The following is a 7,430-nucleotide window of genomic DNA, read 5'->3' as shown; positions in this document are numbered from 1 at the left end:
CCCCTCTCGGCCATTCCACGATAACAGGAGCAGACAGGAAGAACGCAAACAACTGAAAGAGAGAGAGTTAAAGCAGGAGTAGTGCTGTCGTAGGCGTCGCTGTGTGGGTGCCAGCTGAGCAAAAAAGTTTAAAAAAAATAAAAAAAATCAACTCTTACTTGTGCTGAGAACGTTCACCGCCCCAGTGAACGCCTCGTCGAAGATTGAACTGTCTTTGAGGGAAATCTAAATGCAGAGAAACTAAAGCGTAGAGCACCAACCATGAAGATAACCAAATGATTCTACCGCTCCCACAGCTGCTTCTGTCTTCTCCTAAACTTCTTAACATTCTGCCTTTCTTTTGTTTTCCTTTTTTTTTTTCTTCTTCTTCTTCTTCTTCTTCTTCTTCTTCTTCTTTTGCCGCATGTTGTTTTAATCTCCTAAATGAAATGCCTACCAATAAATCCCTAACTCTGTTTTAAAGAAAAAAAATAAAAATTTAAAAACATAAAAAAGAAGAAATGGTTTTAAAAATGTACAAAAAAAAAAAAAAAAGAAGAGAGGAAAGAAATGATGCCATCTACAGTAATCTACAGAAAGTTTCCATGTTTAAGTTCATTGGCACGTGAGCAGTGTACATCAGCCATTGGCTGTATAAATAAATCAACTATAGAGAGAATCCATTTTTTAAGAATATATATTATATATTTGTATGTGTTTGTCTGTTTTACCTCTCATCACAAATTGTGTTTTTTTCCATTTGTAAATTATGTTCAATCCTTGTGAGTTTGAATAAGACCTGGTAGCTCTAGAATGTGCTGAATTGTCAATTAAGTTTTTCTTTTATTTTTATTTTTTTCTGAGTCTATCTGAGGGCTCTCAGATAAAACAGCATGATATTTAAGGGGTCATCAGTTCCATTTGAAAAGGTTTCTCTTGTCTATAATGCAATGAAAGTAAAAGTTAATGAGAAGAAACCTGAGAAGAAACTAATCCTGTCAGGAAGCTAACGTTGACCAGCAAGTAGAGCCATGAATGCTGCAAGAGCTGTTGTATTACGAAGCCCTGTATAAAGGTCAGCCACCTTTTCAAAGCCAATGTATTTATTGCAGCCATTTTACTTGGGCGATGAATGTAGCTGACTGAGTCCATAGACATTAACATGAGGGAAGCAAGGTCAGAGAACTGAACTACACAACCACGCAAGGGATTTTAAAAGACATGCTGAAATAGTAATGTTGCGGATTATTCACTTAAAAAAAGAAAGAGAGTGGTGTATGAGGATATGTACAGGTAGTTAACATGCATATTCAAACACATTCATTACATGCATGCATACGCAGACGCTCTCCTCCTTGTTATACCTGCACGTAGCAAAGAGGCTGAGTTTGGATAATCACATTGTGTAATCACCAGTGCAGATCTGCAGCTGGCACAGATTAACAGTCCAGAAAACTGAGAGATTGTCTTTTATGCTAAAAGTTGAGAGATCAGCTTAAACGATGTAAAAGATTTTTTTTGTTTTGTTTTTTTGTTTGTTTTTTTTGTTTGTTTTTTTTTATCTTTGTCCAATGTGGCGTGTGGTCAAGCACTTTTTTTTGTCAAACATTTTATTTCTGGTCCTGTGTGTGTGTGTGTGTGTGTATGTGTGTGTGTGTGTGTGTGTTTGTTTACTGTGTTTGTGTTATTGGTTTGTGTTTTTCTTGTTCTCTCTGGATAGTGCCTTTCTCTCTGGTGTTTCAGTGTCTCCGACCTGCTACTTTGAGCCCCCTCCCTTTATGGGGCCTGCCAGTCCTGCAGTGAGAAACAGTGTACATAATCCAACCTGTCCCATCCAGCAAACCCCTCCCCACCCCCCAAAACCCCCTTCTCCCCTCTCCTACATCAACCCGCCTTCACCTTTGTCCTCACCAACATGGAACTCTTCTTATTTAAGTGTCTCTCGCCTCGTCTTACCTAATGATACGGTTTTGTTTTCTTTTTTTTTGTTTTTTTTAATTTGCATTTGTTTTTTTGTTTTTTTTTGTTTTTGTTTTTTGTTTTCAATTAATAAAATGCAATTATTAAAAAATGAGAATCATTTTTTGTGGTTTGTATTTTGGAGGAGGATTCTCTCGTGGATCTGGTTGGTAACTGAGTCTCTGCAAGACTGAGCTGCACCTGCCGACCTGCAGCAGCATCAGCAGCGGCCACTGCAGCTCAAACACTATATATTATATTTTATCACTAATGTTTTGTTTGTGCGTGTGTTTGAGGTTTTACATTTTTAAAGGAATAGTTTGACATTTTTGGGAAATGCACTGATTTGTTTCCTTGCTTGATGGTTAGATGAGGAGGTGGATTTTCAACAGGCCAATTTTAAAATACACAAAACAAGAATATTTATTACAGTTGTTTCAATATTATGTTGTGTTCATATTTTAAATGAAGTTATTTTTGTGTTTCAGATTAATTGGCCGTGGTCTTAAAAAATGTGCGACTGATTTATCCTAAAATTATTTCATTTCCTTAACATGCTTAACTTTTTCTTTTCTTTTTTCTTTTCCCTTTCTTGTTTTTACAGGTTCTCAGTGATATAAAGTTTAGAAACAAAGTTTTCATTTCTTTTTGAGTTTTTGTAAATAATGATCTCACACTTTTGTTGTACAATGTCGAAGTCTCCATCTTAAATGTACAGAACAGACTTATTTTTCCTATAAAATGCATAAAACTGATGAAAATGTTTATAAAAAATACCATTCACTTATCACGTATGTATCACGTATCAGTGATTAATATTTCGGCCACAGAAATAAGATAGTTTAGTTTGAATTTAATATAGATATGTCTACTATTGGTGGATATTTTGACATTAAATGACAGAAAGGTTATTTGAAAAGTTAAAAGCGAGCATGAGTCAAGGCGAGGCTTATTTCAAATGTTATGTAGCTTTCGTTTAAAATGAGTGTTGACCTTTTTCAAAATCTTAGATTCATTCATGTATCTTTCCATCTTCTAGACAGTGAGTGGTTTCCATGTAGTCTACTAACCAGTGCAGTATGATAATCAGCTTGCAGACTTGAAACTTGTGATGACTCATCCATCACAGTGAAAATCGGGCGAGCTTTGATTTTTTTTTGGCAGAGCTGTCGTTGCTTGTTAACACATTTGAAAGCACAGATGGTTTTGTCATCTGTGCCGGTTTCTGTCTTTGCGGGAGCTGCTTTAAAAAAAAAAAAAAAAAAGGATTTGAGAGATGCACTCATTAGCTCTGGTTTGCTCCTCACCAGCACAACATACTGTGTTCTCACATCAGCACCGTTTTGAGTTGTGCATAGCGCCCATTAAACGCTACACTATGCTTATTTGACCTGTAATAAAAATGGGTTAAAGCGTGCAACAGCTCCCAAATGGTCACAAAGGGATTTATCCTCCTTGACATGCAGGATGCAGACGCAGTTCAATAGTTGTGTTGCATTAAATCATATGGGTTTATAATCTAAAAATACACCGGAAAACCTGCATATTTACAAAATTAGCAACCTATGCCTGAAATGGATTTTCTCCCAGACAGCAGAGAAACAGCGGTGAGTCAGTGAGTGGTTTTAGTTGAAACATCGGGGCTCATTTTGCAACGAAACGCATCCAAAGCGTCTCTTGTTGGTGTCGAGGTGCAGATGATGTGCATGTGTCAAGATGATCAAAACGAAGCAGTGAAGAGGAAGCTGATGCTTTCATTTTCTTGAAGAGAAGCCCGGGGTGCTGTGCATGCTGCACTCTGCTGCAGCCCAGTCAGATCTCTATAACGGCACGTTTAGCCACGGTCTGCTGCACCGTCTGCTCCACATTTGGACTTTTAGCACTCAGAGCACCACTTTAGCTCTTCTCTCCAGACCAGGCTCCGCTCGGACCTCTGCTGTTGTCACCAAATGCCTTAAGCAGACACTGTTACATCAGGGTTGCTGTCCTCTTTTCTAGCCCTCTCATCTGCAGCGTGTTCCAGTCATGAGAGAGCTCGGCCTTGCTCCGGTGCTGCTCTTCATCTGTCTGACCTTTAACCACTAATGTGTCTCAGAGAGGCGGCTGCACCATGGCCTCCGTTGTCCACAGGCTGTCATTCAAATAGAATTAATATTTTCCGATGTAGATTATCTATATGAAATTATAAGTCTCTCATAATTGTGTATGGCTTTTTTTTTTTTTTTAAAGTAAAGGCCTAAGCACAAAGTCTGCCCCAGGGGTTTTTACCTCTTAAGCTTGACTAGGCCGTTTGCCATATGGTGCTTCTATAGTAGCGGACAACAGTTGTGCCAGCACTAAAAGCCCCACAGCTCGGCACCGTGTTTGGACATTTTAAGATGATTTGAAGATTTGCAAGTGAGGAGGACATTTTGTGCAGAGTTGAGAAGATTATTGTTAGTGTGTGAACTAGTGACCCGTTTGTGCACGTCCCTCAGCATCATAATTATAGTCACTGATATTTTCAGCTCAATCCACTCAAACACACGGTTTGACATGATTTTCAGAGACAGATATTATTCGAGGTAGATAGAATAAGATGTCAGGGTTGAGTTAGGTGTTTGGCAAATGTTTGCTGTTCTGTGTTGTATGTTCAGGTGCTTCGCCTGTATCATGGCTGGATGACAGAACAGGTTTTTACCAGCACAGTATCAGGAACCCCCTGGACCGGAGCCTCTGTATCAAGTCGCTGTTGGAAAGTTGGAAAAGTAATTAAATGATTACAAAGAGACACGAAATCAAACACAAAGAAATGCAAAGTGACTAACAAAGACATTCAAAACAAGGAGAAGATGCGAGATGACTACAAAGAGACGCAAAAATGTCAAACATAGACGCAAATCAACCACTAAGAGACGCAAGATGAGCACAAAGTGGCACAGAGAGACATTTGTAGTCGTTTTGTGTCTCTTTGAGTCTCAGTGTCGGAGGGATGGTGTTGGATTTTTATGCGTCTGTGTCCAGGGGCCACTTTAAGTTATTTGGAGTTACAAAATGCAGCTCGTAACTGATATAATTCTATATTAAAATATTTAAAATGTTTATTTTTCATTCATTTATTGCACTGAAAAACACAGTGTAATTTTTTTTTTCTTTTTTTTTTTTAAAAGCACAGTTTATCATTACTTTATATCACGGCCCCCCTCGATTCAAAAGTTTGAAAAACTTCCCCCGAGCTCGAGTTCTTCCGAATCTATTTCTGTCCACGTTTACGGCTTTTAATGATATCACCTGAGTGGGCCGCAAAGTGCAACCTTAACTCTCTCATGTAATATATTAAATCATGAACCCATGGAAACAATCGGTGTCCCTGTGTAGGTGTCTGATATCAGATCACTCATTTCAACTGTATGAACGCATGCATTTATCTGGCATGCAAAGGTTGAGACTTTCCACTCCACTCCCTGCTCACAGACGGATAAACGAGATGAGCACAAAACGCACCCTGACACGCTCCTGCCCCACGGTGACCTCTGTGGCTGGGGTTTGGTTTTTTTCGAGGGAGACCTCTGGATCACATTAGGTGGCAATCTGGAGTTCAGAAGTTGCAATTCGAGGCCTAAACTCTCTCCAGTTTCTCTGTCATACTCTGTCAGAACATCGTAGTGAGGCGGTTTTAACTTGTTTAAGCTCTCCTCATGTAAAACAGCCTGTATATTTCAAACACAGGAGTCTTTCTACCTCAGCCAGCCTGGTCCTGCTGCTGCCAAATGTCTCATGGCAAAACAGTCATTTAAAGTCAGACAGGTACACACAACTGAGAGGAGACATGTGGGAGGAGAGCTTATCCACTTAAACTGTTTCACTCTAGCATTAAAAAACAGCTGCAGTCAAACGATGACACCAAATATAAATATTTGAAATAACTTACAGTATGTGACAGAGTTTTTTTCCCCCCAACATCAATCCAAGTTTATTCAAGCTGACTTGGTGTCCTGAGACCAGTGCATGTATTTTTGGTTTATTACTGCCACCTACTGTCTGATCTCCACAGTTTATTTACCTGTTAAATCACTTCTTTGTTGTTGTTTTTTTGTCTGTATTTTTTTAATTGTAGAACAAGCTGGATGTGGACGAATACTATAATTTTCAGAATCACTGGGAAACGTTGAAAGATACAGATAATAAAAACATTTTTACAATACTGCTAGATATCAAATATATCTAACATATGGACCAGATCGTGACAATACAGGTCATGTTGCCTGCTGTATTTATTTAGTGCAGTTGTTGAATTGTTGACATTTGAACCACAGTATGACAAAGTACAAAGAGTTAAACAAAGATTTGCCCCTAAGGAAAGCTCCTCTCCACTAACAGATATAAATTAAGGATTTTTAGATTTGGACTCAATTAATTTACTGAAATAAAATCACAGCAGTCCTAGCGATGTCGCCCAGTCGAACAATAGAGGGCGCTGTTTCATCATTTTAAACCATTAGAGTGGCGACTCCAGCCACCTCCAGTGCTGCTTTGATGACACTGAACGCGACATTTCACCCGCAAATGTCGTCGCTTTGTGTAAACATGGAGCTGTCGCGAGGTGTTATATTCACCATTGTAGGTTAAAGACATTATCTGGATAAAACGGCAGCAAAAAATATTCGACGTTGTCGGCAGGATTCGAACCTGCGCGGGGAGACCCCAATGGATTTCTAGTCCATCGCCTTAACCACTCGGCCACGACAACTTACATTCAACGGGGATGTCTCTTAGCTATTAATACTTCACTCCAAATAATATTACAACTGTAGAAGTGTTATATGAAATGTTACGCATTTGATATAAAATTCGTTTACATTAAAACCATATCAGTGGCAGTCAGCTGTAAAGTCTTAACAGTGGTGTAATGGCAGCAGAGGGCGGTGAACATTAGAGCGAATCTATCCTCAGTTTACTTACAGTTGCAAAGTCCTTACATCTTTATTAATACTGTATCAGTAAAATAAATACTGTTTGGTTTTGATAGTAAGTCAATAAACCCTCTTGTAATCCGTCTAAAGTGATATTAAAATTTTATTCTGTGCAGGCACATATTGTTGGGTCACTGTACCTACTTTTCAGAATAATAATGTACATGAACATGTGATAAACATTAAAATACGATGCTTTACTCAAATTTGTGCCACCTTTGCTTGGCTTCTTACGCGTTATTGCATCAAGTAATATAAGCATATAAAACCATCCAATCACCAGATATATTCCATGTGTTTTGATTGCTGCTTCGCACACACCTGCAGGTGTCTGTGAGCAGAGAACTAGCCACTTTACAGCCAGTCTTAATATTTTAAAAAAATTAAAATGAATTAAAATTATTAAAATTATTTAATTAGTTGATTTAACTTATTTCATTTCATTATCTGCGTGATTTGCAGTGTTTGCTGACATCTATAACATCTGGAAGCGGCAATACGCCGGGGGGGGGGGGGGGGAAAAAAAAAAAAAAAAAAAAA

General features: G+C 38.5%; 1 non-coding gene across 1 annotated transcript; it reads right to left on the bottom strand.

The window, feature by feature from the left end:
- Positions 1–6,585: 6,585 nt before the first annotated feature.
- Positions 6,586–6,667, bottom strand: trnas-aga (transfer RNA serine (anticodon AGA)). Its single transcript has one exon. It is a non-coding gene; the product is annotated as a tRNA-Ser (tRNA).
- Between the last annotated feature and the right edge of the window lie 763 nt (positions 6,668–7,430).

Source organism: Seriola lalandi, unplaced genomic scaffold (genome assembly GCF_002814215.2).
Source record: "Seriola lalandi dorsalis isolate HSWRI2012SDOR001 ecotype SW California unplaced genomic scaffold, Sedor1 jcf7180002054926, whole genome shotgun sequence".
Taxonomy (NCBI): Eukaryota; Metazoa; Chordata; class Actinopteri; order Carangiformes; family Carangidae; genus Seriola; species Seriola lalandi.
The sequence above is the reverse complement of the archived record's forward strand: the minus strand, read 5'-3'. Positions and strand labels throughout refer to the sequence as shown.